General features: G+C 43.4%; 1 protein-coding gene across 2 annotated transcripts in view; it reads right to left on the bottom strand.

Moving 5' to 3' along the window:
• ches1 (checkpoint suppressor 1) overlaps positions 1-15,000 on the bottom strand; it is an 87,672-nt gene that overhangs the window by 47,092 nt on the left and 25,580 nt on the right. The window lies entirely within an intron of this gene.

Raw genomic sequence — 15,000 nt, 5'->3', positions numbered from 1 at the left:
GATATGTTGACTTAAGTTTCTCAAGAAAGTTTCTGGTCTGTGTACGTTGATTTTCCTGAATCATACTGTACTGTACTGCATTGCTTCTCAAAGTGGGGTTCGGGGACCCCCAGGGGGTCCCCAGCTAAATAATGGATAGGAACCAAATGGACCCTTATGGGTCTGTAACTCTGAGAGTGTACAAATGGAACCAAATGGACCCTAACGGGTCCATTTGGTTCCATTTGTACATTAAATAAAATTTGATTTTACAATATGAATTGGGGTCTCAGAGATATAAATGACATTCAATGGGGGTCGGTGGGTAGCCTAACGCATGTCAAACTGGGGGTCCTTGAAAATCAAACAAACTATCCTTTGAAAAAGTGGACGGCAGTAATGTCAAGTACACCGTGAGACATGATAAACATAGCAGACCACCGACATGGTCCTCAATTTCACCTTCTGTGATGAAGCTGAACCCCCCTGTGATTGAGCAGACAACTTCCTTTCCTCTAGCTTTCAAAGAACAACTGAATTGTTCTTTTCCGGTGAGACTAAAACAAGTACAAGATCAAATTGAATGGTGAACTGAAGTGAAATCTCAGACCAACAACAACACCCACACCGGTTCTGAGCTTGAACTCTGGGTACGGTACGTTCATGAACAACAGTATCACACACTTTTGACTTCAGTACCATTTCTATTCTAATCACAACCACCATTACCCCAACATAAGAGCATGCGGCTCTGAGCTCATTAGAAGCAGGCCGAATCAGTGGGCTGTAGCAGATACTGCTAGAATGTTTTAATTGAGGGGAAATGGGGCTGAGTATCGCGGTGCGATCACACGCCACATAAGCAGCTCTTTGATAGTCTCGCACAGAAAACCCAGGAAAAGGAGTCAAGCAGCGACTACAGCTAAATGTAATCTGCTCCTCACGAGCGCGCACGCACGCAAGCACACGCACACACACACAAGAATGCACGCTCACACACAAATACAAGCAAATGTGTGTACACACAAGAAATACAAACTGGCAAAGATTCATCATGACACACACACGCACCAGCAAAAATGACACACACACACACACACACACACACACACACACACACACACACACACACACACACACACACACACACACACACACACACACACACACACACACACACACACACACACACACACACACACACACACACACACACACACACACACACACTTTCTCTCTCTCTCCCTCTCTCCCCCTGCAAGCAGTGCCATTAGGACATGCGGATTAATTCTAGATATGTTCCGTCTGGCCCCTGCGCGTGTGTGTGTGCGCACGTGCATGCCTGCGTGTGTGTGTGTGTGTGTGTGTGTGTGTGTGTGTGTGTGTGTGATCGCTCTCTAATCCAAGGTGATCATCGGCCGATCTGTCCCCTCACTACTCTTGATTGACTGACAGCTGTCATCCCGTGGCCAACCCGACGCATCCCCGCACAACTGTCAGCAAAAGCCACGGCTCCGGATGCTGCGTCGTCATGGCAACAGAGGCATAACAACAGCGCAACCGTCCGCTCTCTTTCCTGTATTTCTTTCCCTATTTATTTTTGAACGTCTTTACGTGCTTCCTTTTCACCTCTCTCTTTCTCCACTCCTCTCCTCTCCTTTGTCTTTCTCTCTCCATCTTTTCCCCCACTCTCTTTCACTCCCCCCCTTCCTCCTCCTCCCCCCTTCTTCTTCTTCTTCTTTTTTTCTTGAAGCCCTCAATAACTCTGCTTAGCGCTGTTTGATAGGCTGTGGGGGAAGCTAGCGAGGAGCTAAATATAGCCGTCTAATGTATATCTACTGCTGCTGTTGCTCTGTGTTGTCTGCAAAGCTCCCATAGTCACCACCTCACCACTCCGTCCTCTCAATGAAGATGAGGGGCTTTTGATCTCCTCCCTCCTCTCCTCTTCTCTCACACGGCTTTCTTCTCTTTAGTCTCTCTGACAGACCCCCACCCCCCCCGCACCAAGCACGCTCATTCAACAAGCTGGGCTGTCCAGAGGTATACAGCGGTTCCTCCTCCTCGTACCCGTGTTGACGCTGAGAGTAATTGATTCAAATTGGCCCCGGCGACGATCGCAACGATTGTACTCGAGAAACGAAAGGGGGGGAAGCTTGTAATCAAAGGAAAAAAGGCTGAGGAGGAGCGTGTTTGACAAGCTTGTCAAGATGTGTGTGTGTGTGTGTGTGTGTGTGTGTGTGTGTGTGTGTGTGTGTGTGTGTGTGTGTGTGTGTGTGTGTGTGTGTGTGTTTTTTGCGTGCGTGCGTGAGTGTGTGCGTGTCTTTTCATGTATGTGAGTTTAGGCTGTCTGTGTTTGTGCAAGTTTGACAGCCATGTCAAACACTCAATCTGGGAGTATGGGTGCGAGCGTGTGTGCGTGTGTGTGTGTGTGTGTGTGTGTGTGTGTGTGTATGCATACATGCTCTCTTGAGTGTGTTGAACGTGGTTATGTGGACGTGTGCAAGCGTGCATTGATGTATTCGCATGTGTTTAGTGTGTGTGCAATGCATCTGTTTAGTTGTTTTCGTGCGTGTGCGTGTGTGTGGTTCCATAGTTGTGTGTATGTTTCTCTAGGGAAGGCAGGACAAGGGCAACAATGTGACTTTGTACCTAGTGGGAGTCCATCGGTAGAGAGAGATAACCTCCCTCCCTCCCTCCCCCTCTCTCTCTCCCTTTCTCTCTCTCCCTTTCCCCCTCTCCCTCTCTCTCTCCATTGTTATGTTGCCATGGCGGCAAGGGGACCATGAAACATTACGGCTGACAGTAAAGTCATCTCATTTTACTGTTGCTATGACAACAAACTCCTCACTGTAGGCTGAGGCCAGCGTGAGCTGCAGCCCATGCCTCGTGCCTGAAGTGTGTGTGTGTGCAACTTACATGTGTGTGTGCATATGTGTGTGTGCATGTGTGTGTGTGTGTGTGTGTGTGTGTGTGTGAGTGCGCATGCGTGCGTGCCACTGCATCTCCCATGAGTTCTCATAAAGCTTAACACACTCGCTCGGCTCTAAACAAACTTTTTTTTATATACAACTTTTCACAGAGGGCCCTCAGGACCCGCGGCTAAAAGGACAAGGGCAAATATCACTCAAGTTCAGACTCAATGATGCCTGCTGCACATATGTGTGAGCAGGCATGTGTGTGTGTGTGTGTGTGTGTGTGTGTGTGTGTGTGTGTGTGTGTGTGTGTGTGTGTGTGTGTGTGTGAGTGTGTGCCTCATTTGTTTGACAGATGGAATTGTGCTCTCTTCTCTCCTCCTTCCTCATTCCTCAGATAATCTGGTGCTTTGATGTTTGTCTGTGCAGTGCGTCTTGACATTATGTGACACAAACACCAGTGCAGTCCAGCAGAAAGCTGGAGCGGACAGATGTTAGCATCTGCAATCTGGCGTGATACTCACAAAAAAAAAACGACTTATTTTCACTTAATGTGTCTGTACGGACCACATTAGCTGCTGCACCGCCACAGATGCCGTGGTGCGGCCATTCCAGCCTGATCTCCAGAGATTACCGTAACATTGCACGGAACGAGTGCACTTCATTCCGTGGATAGCCGCCTCGGAACTCCCGAATTGCGTGCATATGTACGGCGAGTCCCACGGTGGGCGTAACCAGTCGCAACCCGGAAAAACCCGGAAGCAGAGCAGTCCCCACAAAAAAATTTACGATTCTGTGCCTATCGGTACATAACTCAAACGGCGCTGAGTAGGCACAGGCGAACGTCCCACCGTTCAGGACGGCAACTCGGTCGCCTTAGCTCCCTCGGTGGTCCTTCACGGGGTGACAGTTCGCCTGTGACTGCGCGCCTCCGAAATGGTTTTGTCACAAAGGGAGCGCCGTACATATGCACGCAATTCGGGAGTTCCGAGGCGGCTATCCACGGAATGAAGTGCACTCGTTCCGTACAATGTTACGGTAATCTCTGGAGATCGGGTTGGGCCATTCACTTAAACCAGTGCTTCTCAAACTTTTTCATGTCAAGGACCCCCCAAATTGACACTTGGTAGCCCACACGGACCCCCATTTGAAAAGATCGGCCAGGGACCCCCATAAGAGAAGATTTTTTTTACGGCTCTAATAGTGATTCTCAACCATTTTCATTTAAAGGACCCCCCCCGTTTGAGCTATGGACCCCCATTTAATGGCATTTCTATCTCTGGGACCCCATTCATATTGTAAAATCAATGTTAATTTAACTCTGAGAGTGTACAAATGAAACCAAATGGACCCGTTATAATAAAGGAGGGAGCGCACACCTGTGTTGATGAGGAGCTGACCACGGCAGGTAATAACGTTGAGAAGGATGAGGGCGCAAACTCTTAGTCACGATGCAAACAATTATTAAAAGGCACAGGAAACCAACGTTTCGACAATAGTCTTTCTCAGGGAAAACCCTGAGGAAGACTATTGTCGAAACGTTGGTTTCCTGTGCCTTTTAATATGTATATATTTTTTTCTCAGGCTTTTCCCTGAGGAAGACTATTGTTGAAACGTTGGTTTCCTGCATTGTGGCTAAGAGTTGTGCGGCCTCATCCTTCTTCAACATAATGTGGTTCTTATAACACAGTTTTGGGAATTGAGTTGTTTTGAGAATATACAAAGATTTTCTTCATGTTGTCACTGCTGCTGGGTTTTCACATTATAACGGCAGAAGAAGTGGACCTGTTTTCAGCTGGTGGTGAGCATACTTTTGTGCTGCTTGCTGTTTTCAGAAATTGTACATAGAGATTTGTATTGGGCGCGTCCAGGCATCTACGAGAAAGTCCAATGCATGGCAAAAGAATAATTTGGCTGAACATTCTGACCATTCATCCTAGTGGCAGTTTTGCAGATCAAGCATCTCTGTGTACGGTATACAGTCGACATGAGACAACGCTCATTCACTACCATATCAGCATTTCTACATGCAGTGGTGGAAAGTAACTAAGTACATTTACTCAAGTAGCTACTACTTACTGTATGCTTATGGCAAATAGTTGTTTAGTTTGGTTGTTTGTTTGTTGGTTGTTCATTGTTTTTGATGTAAAAGCGTCCTTGGGTTCATGAAAGGCGCTATATAAATTCAAGCTATTATTATTACTGTACTCAAGTACAATTTTGAGGTATTTTTGCTTTACTGGAGTATTTCCAATTTTAAGTAGGCTACTTTTACGTCTGCTCCACTACATCTCAGAGGCATATATTGTACTTTTTACTCCGCTACAAGGCTTTGAAAACTTTAGTTACTAGTTTTCTAACTTTGCAGATTTTATTATTAGAAAGCCATACCCGGATGTGTGCAGCCCCCCCCCCCCCCCCCCCGCACGCGTCGCAACCCCCCCCCCCTCCCTTAGTGAAAAATAATAACAGTACAGCATGTGTACCAAAGAGGCGTATTACCATGGCATACCAAGAGGACACACCTGTTCTGCAGGGCACACATAGTAGTTGTCACTCCTGGGGGTTGGACACACTATACTACCGCTGCTTACACTTCTCCAAACTATTAACTACAAAGAAATGTCAAAACACTTAAAATGACTTTTCAGAGTAGCTGTAGCACTGCAGATCTGAAAGCTCATGACCTTGCAGATTTGCTAAACGTATGACTAAGTATGAAATAAGGCTTAAGTGGTTAACCGACACACATCTGCCATTCCACTCACATTTTTTTTGCAACACAGCATTCCCCAAAAAGTCCCAGAGGAAAAAACAAAAGATGGGGGTGGATTTCCATGTGTTTGCCATCTAAAATCAAATATCAGGTATAATAATAGGTATATAAGTGGGCGGGCTTCATTTGGACAACAAATCATATCAAATGATTCATTTATAGAATTCCACTATTGCGAGGGTTGAAGTTCAACAGTAGTCAACAGGGTGGGAAATAACAATTTGCAACCAGCCAATTGCTGGTAAATCTCGACTGTGTTTTGCCTGCTGAATATAGTGAATATTAGCAACTTCCAACGGAAAACAAATGACCATTCTGAGGTCCCACACTGCAACAGAGTGTTAATTTAATTCTGAGAGTGTAATTAACTGTTAAATGAACACTGGACGTTGCGGCGCATACTCTTCTTAAGACCATATATTTTGGAACAGCAACACAATAAAATCGATAGGTGCATTTTATTTTAATTGACCAGTCACTCTCACCAGTTGACTAAAAACACACATTTCTTTCCCTGACCTGTTTTGACTCCTGCTTACAGTGATACCTGATACACCTGCAACTACGGCACTACAAGGCAACAATAAATACGTTTGCCTTGAATGCGTGACAGGATATTGCCTCCAAACATGGAGCTTTTACATTCCTTATACGCACACCCTAGCCTACAGCGCATGAGGTCTGCCTCCTGCTATGTCACCAGTCAACTAACAATATAGTGTAGTTCAAAGCAAGACATTTAAAAAAAAATACACCAAACGTGTTTTGTTCTCATCGACACACCTGTCAAAAAACTAAGAAAGAAAGAGGACACATTTTCCTCGCTGTCACACCTGTCGAGAAAGAGACAAAAAAAGAGATGACTTCACTTGCACATCAAGTGTTCTTACTGAAGAGCTAAGTTACTACTGTATGCTATAGCTATAATGCAATCGTTAATGTGATCCAATGCCCTATCAGCAGTACTCTGATTTATCTCTCTAGAGAGACACTCATGCTGCAAGCACTCACTTTTAAGTTGGGAAAAGACAATAAAAATGGGGTGAAAAGCATGGAGAGCTGGTGGGATGCCACACATTGACCAAAACGAATTAAATGCTGACAGTGAGCCCAGGCTAATCTGCATCAAGGAAAAAGCATTCATTTTGGAGAGTGCCAGACAGTGGCCTTGATGAAAACTCTGTCAGCCTCTCGCCTTTGAATCACACTTCTCCTCAAGCTTTGTAAAAAGAAATAGACAAAATCCAATAGTATCTATGGCACTGTCCACACACAGATATTCTTCTAAACTGATATTTTATAAAAAATATATTCTGTCCACACAAACTTTGATTTATAAAATAATGTGTAAATCAAAGAAAAGAAGAAATAAAACTGCAAATGATCACATAAGCATGCTGGGCCGATAAAGCCTACATCAACGATATATCATTCTGAGCTGAGTTTTTTTTTTCTTTCCCTTTGGCAGTAGTGAGTGAGTAGTTAAAAAAAGAAGAATCACAGAAATACAAGCTATGGCGAACCAGAAATCAAAATGTGATTCTTATGGGTGGACAGAACGACCAGCGTTGTTGATGTTGTTCGGTGCATGCTCATTACACAAAACAACAATGGGCATGTGCAAAATTAGGTGACACACAGAAATCCTTTTAGATATTTTTTACTTAAAAAATCTGTTTAAAAAAAATACTGTGTTTGCACCTGGATGGTGGATGTGATGCCCAAATGCAGAGATTTTTTTTTGTTCTGGTAAATATCTGCATCCGTGTGGACAGGGCCTGTGTGCGTGTGCGTGTGCGTGTGCGTGTGCGTGTGCGTGTGCGTGTGCGTGCGTGCGCATGTATGTGAGTGAGTGTATGCGCGCATGAGTGTATGTTCACTTTCTCGAGCGAGAAATAAACTGAGTATTTGCTCTCACATGTGTACAGTAGCCCACAGGCTATAATTGACAGCATAATGATTTCGACATTACATTCAACCTCACCTAATTACTGGTCTAAATCAAGCACTGTGTTCATGTAATCTTCATTCCCTGTTGCCAACTGGTTTTATCTGTCATATACATAAATACATACACATATTGTACACGTATATTAGTTGATCACTCTGGCATTCATTCGTTGTTGCCTGAGGTTATCTGACGGCTCGAATATATAAGCCAGAGCCTGACCAATCAGCGCAAGCTAGAGCTGTATCAACCCTAGGGCTAATACGGCAGCTGGCCAATCAGCCCAAACTAAAATGCCACCGCACGCTGAACAGTCACCGCGAGTGACCTTGCTGTTGAAGGAACTAAATGGGTCAAAACATGGACAAAACTAATTAGACGAAACACATCTTGGGGACTTTTTTCCAAAGTCGCAATGCAACGCGCTGTGATGTTGTAGACTGTCTGTTTTCTGTGCAACACTACAGTACAACAGTATAAAATAGGGATTAAGTGGTCAATCAGATGAATCGATTTAGTACATCATCTCTGTCGTGTGGAAACCTCATATGTCCAAAAATGTTACTTTTCAGAGTTCAAACTAAAATTAGCAAAAGTAGCAGATCTACAAGCTCAAAACGCGTCGCTTCGTGCCGCGTTTCGAGACGCGTTTCGAGCTTGTGGATCTGCTATTTTTCATACTTTTGTGTGACGCTGTAGTATGATCAAGAAGGGCGTTCATTTACAAAAAAAACACAAAAAGTTAGAACATGAAGATAAGAGGTTTCTGCCTGACAGCAACGATATAATAAAAAAAATGCGCTTCTGGATTATTTGATAAATCGAAAAAATTATCAATAGAATAATCGCTAAGAAAATTATCGATAGTTGCAGCTCTACCATACACACACACACACACACACACACACACACACACACACACACACACACACACACACACACACACACACACACACACACACACACACACACACACACACACACACACACACACACACACACACACACACACTTCTGCTTCTACGTTCAGTTCAGTTCTGTACTGATTACTGAAGGTTGCATGTTAGCCATTATAGCCGACAGCAACTTGGTTTGGATCCAAAACATCATCACCCAAATTTATGAGATTTTGTTTATCCAGCTCTTTACCACATCGACGCCGTAATATTCAAATGTAACCACAGGGAGATGCCTGGGACGTTCTGTCAACAGCCTGCACACAGGGCTGAGCTGTGACTGGGGAGGATTCAGATCACTTTATCACATGGCAATGCATAACTTCGTTTGCTGTCGGGAAAAAACCTCTTATCTCCATATTTAACCCATTAAGACCTGGAACGCATCTGTGTCATTTTGAGATTTCAGCTAAAAAGCATTATTTTACACTTTGGCTATTCAAAAATAGCAGATATACAAGCTCGTAGCGCGGCACCGAGTGCCGCGCTACGAGCTTGTAGATCTGCTATTTTTGAAAAATCGAGAAAATGTGTGCAAATCTTTGACTATATATTCTTTAAAGCGATTTTTTTTACTCAAATCTTTGCTTCTGGGGGTCCCTGGAACAACATATTTTGAGATGGGGGTCCGTGGCCAAATAGATATACATTTTGGGGTCCTTGACATGAAAAGGTTTGAGAACCACTGAGATAGCAACATAAGTTTTTTTTAAAAACTCTTAGGATTTAGAAGACATTTTGTAGAATCGGAACCTCAGGCCTTAATGGGTTTTTGTGTTTTTTCGTAAATTAACGGCCCCTACTTGATCATACTACAGCGTCACACAAAAGCATAAAAAGTAGTAGATCTGCAAGCTCGAAACGCGGCGCGAAGCGACGCGTTTCGAGCTACTTTTGATGCTTTTGAATTTAAATCCTGAAAAGTACGTTTTGGACATGTGAGGTTTCCACACGACAGAGACTTGCTCTTCAACACAGTGAGTTTGAAGGCAGCTCGTGTGATTTTGTAACATCAATCTCCGCTCTCTTGCCGTGTCGACCCACCTCCACCATATGGCCAAATAACCCCCCCCCCCACCCCCCACCCGCGGAAAACATAAAAGCTAACGGAGGTACAATAAAGCAGCAATAGTAGGGAGAGATAGTAGAGGTAGAATGGCACGGCAGCTGGTAGGAGTTATTACTTGGCTTGTGAGGTGGCTGAGGTGAAACCGCTGGGCTCCTGCGGCCACAGTGATAAAGCACAGACTCAGATGCAGCGAGGCAAAGCTAATCTGGAGTTTTGATGACAAAAGAACGACCTTTACCCCCCTACCCCCCTTGCACATACGACGGACGGACGGACGGATGGAAGGAGTGAACGAACGAGGGAGGAAATAAAGAATGAGAAACTGAGAACTCTCTCGCAGACTGGGGAATATAATAACCCTTTGCCACATTATGTCAACACTGGTTGTATAGCAGGCTCAGTGATTCCCCCCCCCCCCCCATTTTTTTCCACTGTGTGAAATGGCTTTTTTTCCCCTGCTGTATTTCCTGGTTCTCCCTTAGCGATAAATACCACACGACTCCACAGGGTATGTATGTGGGAGGCAGGGACCGTGGACCAATCACACTCTATATATATATAAGGTCCGTACCGTGTCTTCTTTTTCATGTCCTCCACACAGCAGCAAAGAGTTATGGGATAGAGGTCGGGGGGTCGGGGGTCAGAGTGTCCCAGAGGAGGACTGCCACTGACCTCACAGCGCTAGCTGATACTCTTGGTGGCTGCCTGGCAACCGACTCCCCCTCTCTCGCTCTCTCTCTCTCTCTCAACACACGCGCACACACACACACACACACACACACACATACAAACACACACACACACACACACGTTTGCATTACTGTACTTGTGAGGACATCAACCAATTTTATGATTGATTTATGATTTTTAACCGCAAGTCTAAAGCCGGAAAATAGCAGATCTACTAGCCCACAACGTGTCGCGCTGCGACACGTTGTGAGCTTGTAGATCGGCTATTTTCCAGTGTTTGACATCGCCGCACAACTGTATGAAATAGGGAAAAATCTACAACCCCCGACCCCTAAACCTAACCTCTTAAATGTCTAATCCTAAACCTAACCCCAATCTGAATCTTTTCATAAAATTACATTTTCTCTTGTGAGGACCAAGAAAACGGTCCTCACATCTATTTCTCAAATTCTTGTGGGGACGTTTGGTCCTCACAAGTATAGTAATACAAACACAAACACACACACACACACACACACACACACACACACACACACACACACACACACACACACACACACACACACACACACAAAATGCACGTTTTCTCCCCCTCTCCACCTTCAAAGATTGTTTCTGACTGCCACGGACAGAAGACAAGGGGAGCAGCAATTTACAAGAGTGGTGCTTGGTATAGGTCTGCATTCACACTGTGTGAAAGCCAGGCATAAAAAAAAAGGGGGCTTACTACTATTATTATCAAATGAAATATTAAACGAGTCCCTGAGGCAGACCAGCGGAGTTTGGATTAACCTAAAAAAAAGCCTGTGGGCTGTAGGCAGTGATATGACACGCAAACCGGAAATGAGTGCCAACCACTCTATACACTACCAAGTCAGATAAAATGCTTATAGCTTCTAAGATCAGCTGGTTTATTATTGATGGTTTTCAAACTTTTCTGCAACACACGGATGGGCAAGTCAAAAATAGTATTCATAGCGAAAAAAGCGGATATACAAGCTCACAGCATGTCGTGCTCACTGCACCGTGCTGTGAGCTTGTATATCTGCTGTTTATTTTTACCACTTGAAACCCAGCATCCATATTCTGTGCGGTATACATCCGCCCAAAATAGCCGATCTACAAGCACACAACGTGTCACACTGCGAGAGATTTGGCGTAGACAGAAAAAAATAAATAAAGTGGAAAACAACCTGTATAATAGTATACTGTATGTAAATGAACTGTTTGAACTTGTAAAATGTGTTATTGATTGATTTGCCTTTTATTTTTAACCACTTGAACCCCAGCATCCATATTCCGGGTGGTACATGAGCCAAAAATTGCCGATCTACAAGCACACAACGCGTCGCAGCAGATCGGCTATTTTTGGCGAGGAGATTTGGTGTAGATGGGAAAAAAGCAGTCCAAGTACAGGGCCTTCTCGGGTCCAATCTGTCTCTGTATTGGGAAATGAGCCTTGGCTTGCCAGTGTGTGCCTGGACACATCCTTTGGGAGCCACTAAATGCAGATAATGCTGCATGCAGACTCTCTGCCTTTGCCGTACTCATCATGTCATAATCGCCCCTTGTTTGCAGCACTTTAGCCCGCCGCTCCATCCATTATACATGCATACACATACAGTATACATATTTATACATACACTGTACAGATACAGTGTGAGTGTGCGTGTTAATATACTACAAGAAAAGGTCAATTAAACAGCTGGAGAGAGTGTTTAGCATGTACATTTATACCATAGCATGTTTGAGTGAAACCTCCATTGCTGCCTTGTAGTCTTATTGTACATAATTTAAACCATTCAACCCAGGAACGCATCTCTGTCATTTTAGATGTCTTTGGCTATTAAAAAATAGCAGATATACAAGCTCATGCTTGTAGATCTGCTAATTTTTTTTAAATCTAGAAAATGTGTGCAAATCTTTTTTTTAAAGCCAACATTTGTAACGCAAATCTTTGCTTCTGGGGGATTCTACAAATGTCTTCTAAATCCTAAGAGTTTTTTGAAAAAACTTATGTTGCTATAATCAGTGGCTCTCAAACTTTTTCATGTCAAGGACCCCCCCCACCCCTCCCCACCCCCTGTGGACCCCCATCTCAAAATATGTTGTTCCAGGGACCCCCCAGATGCAAAGATTTGAGTTAAAATCTTTTGAGTTAAAATGTTCGCTTTAAAAATATAGATTTGCAAAAAATTTCATGATTTAAAAAAAATAGCAGATCTACAAGCTCAAAGCGCGGCACTTTCATCTTGTATATCTGCTATTTTTGAATAGCCAAAGTATAAAACAACGGTTAAGTGGTTACACAGACGCGTTCCTGGTTTTAATGGGTTAACTCAGAGTGTGAAATGGACCCTCAGAGTCAGGCTAAATGAACATGGAAGGATGTTACCATGTCTGTATCTGTGTCATCTCTTTTCCACGGCTCTGTTCTGACGACATGACATCCAGCTACAGTAATATGCCAGCCAAAACAGTGACAATTTAAAAATAATATATATTTTAAAGGGAATCAAGTGCAATAACTTCCCAACTGGATGAAATAAAAACTTATAGCACAATGCAGATTATTGAAGCTTTTGTTCATAACAGCAATAATATGTTCTTTTCCCCTCCCCTCTTTGCTTTAAAATCTGCTTTCTCAGCAGATTTTACACAAATAACTTTTAAATGAAAAGTCAAATAAAAACTCAAATATGTGTACAATGCAAGAAAATCAAATATTACCAGAAAATGGCATACGTACACGCACATACACTTGCATGCCTGCACGCACGAGCACAAACGTGCACATGCGTGCACCCACACACAGCTTCTCTCCCAAGTAGCCCAAGCCGGTGAGGCAAACAAACATTTGCATGAAGCAAACGAATGAAGTATAACTTCACCATGATTCATCAACAGACAGTCAGTCTCACAGGACTGACACGCACGCACGCGCACACACACACACACACACACACGCACACGCACACACACACACACACACACACACACACACACACACACACACACACACAGAGAAGATTTGAAGGCTCCTCCTGGCTGTGTGTTCTTGAGCCAGACACTGTGATGAGCAGGTGTACGTTACATGGTTTCCTCTGCCGTCAGTGTGTGTGAATGTGTACCGTCTGCATTAACACATTGACTGCCAGAGTTTATTCATAATGTACTCACCCCTGTGCCAGCGATTTGCGTGTTTTTTTATTTTGTAATTTTTCATTCAATTAAAATTGTCTGGCTGCGGTTTTAAACACATACGACAGATCTACCAGCAGAGAGCAGCAAATAGACACCTTGATCACCTCGCTGACTCGCTCGACCCCCCCCCAAACAGGCTCAAACAGTCAATACGTCACAAACCGGATGTGACGTTTTCGACAATCGCTGATCAGGCTTAAGTACGATGTGATACACGACGACGATGGCTGTTCGTCACCCAGACTTAAGAAAATAGAAGTGGAGCTCTCTGTTAGTTTTTTATACCGTGTGAAAAAAACGTGTTTTTCCCTATTCTGGCCTAAAATGACCGAAAAAAAAAAAAGAGAACCGGAAACGGAATCTGCGTCATGAAACCGGATCCCGGTGAGTGTGAAGTAAGTGGAAAACGAAACTGATGATGAAAAATAAACAGAACAGCGCGATCACGTGTTTTCTAGTGTGTTTCGTGTGTGTTTTCTAAATATTGAACAAATAAATAGTATTAACAAGAGCTCGTGACTAAATAACAACTACATTGGATCCATTGGAACGCAGGTTCTTTTTTATCCATTTGCTGAAATGTAACACTTTTGGACATACAAGGTTTCTACCCGACAGCAGCGATAAGAACATTACTGTGTGTGTGTGTGTGTGTGTGTGTGTGTGTGTGTGTGTGTGTGTGTGTGTGTGTGTGTGTGTGTGTGTGTGTGTGTGTGTGTGTGTGTGTGTGTGTGTGTGTGTGTGTGTGTGTGTGTGTGTGGTCAGTGGTGGAAAAAGTACTAATATTTTTACTTAAGTAAAAGTATCAATACTGCAATATAGAAATACAAATAAAAGTCCAGAATTCAAAATGTACTTGAGTAAAAGTACAAAAGTATTGGCATCAAAATGTACTTAAAGTACCAAAAGTAAAAGTAGTCATTATGCAGAATGTCCCATTTCAAGTTTTCAAATGTATACAAATCTTTTGAAAATAGCAGATCTACAAGCTCACAATGTATCGCATTGCGACGCATTGTGAGCTTGTAGATCGGCTATTTTCAAATGGCCGAAATGTACGTAGGGCTGAAGTGGTCAATGTATGTTTTGTAATAATAATCAAAATCTCCAAAGTAACTAGTAACTAAAGTTTTCAGATAAATAGTAGTGGAGTAAAAGTACAATATTTGGATCCGAGATGTAGTGGAGTAGAAGTAGAAGTATGGGAAATTGGAATTACTCAAGTAAAGTACAAATACCTCGAAATTGTACTTGAGTACAGTACTTGAGTAAATGTACTTAGTTACTATCCACCACTGGTGAAGGGGTTAATGTGGAGTACATTGTAAAGTGTTCAGCTGTATATAACTGCTGTCCATTGTGCGTGGATGGATGGCTGCTGAAAGGGGTCTTTTATGCAGCTTGGAGGTCTCTTGGTGGAGGTCAGAGAGGGCAAAATAACTGCAACAGTTAACACATTAAGCCCT

This window comes from Gymnoscopelus braueri, assembly GCF_963280865.1.
Source record: "Gymnoscopelus braueri genome assembly, chromosome: 16".
Classification (NCBI taxonomy): domain Eukaryota; kingdom Metazoa; phylum Chordata; class Actinopteri; order Myctophiformes; family Myctophidae; genus Gymnoscopelus; species Gymnoscopelus braueri.
The sequence above is the reverse complement of the archived record's forward strand: the minus strand, read 5'-3'. Positions and strand labels throughout refer to the sequence as shown.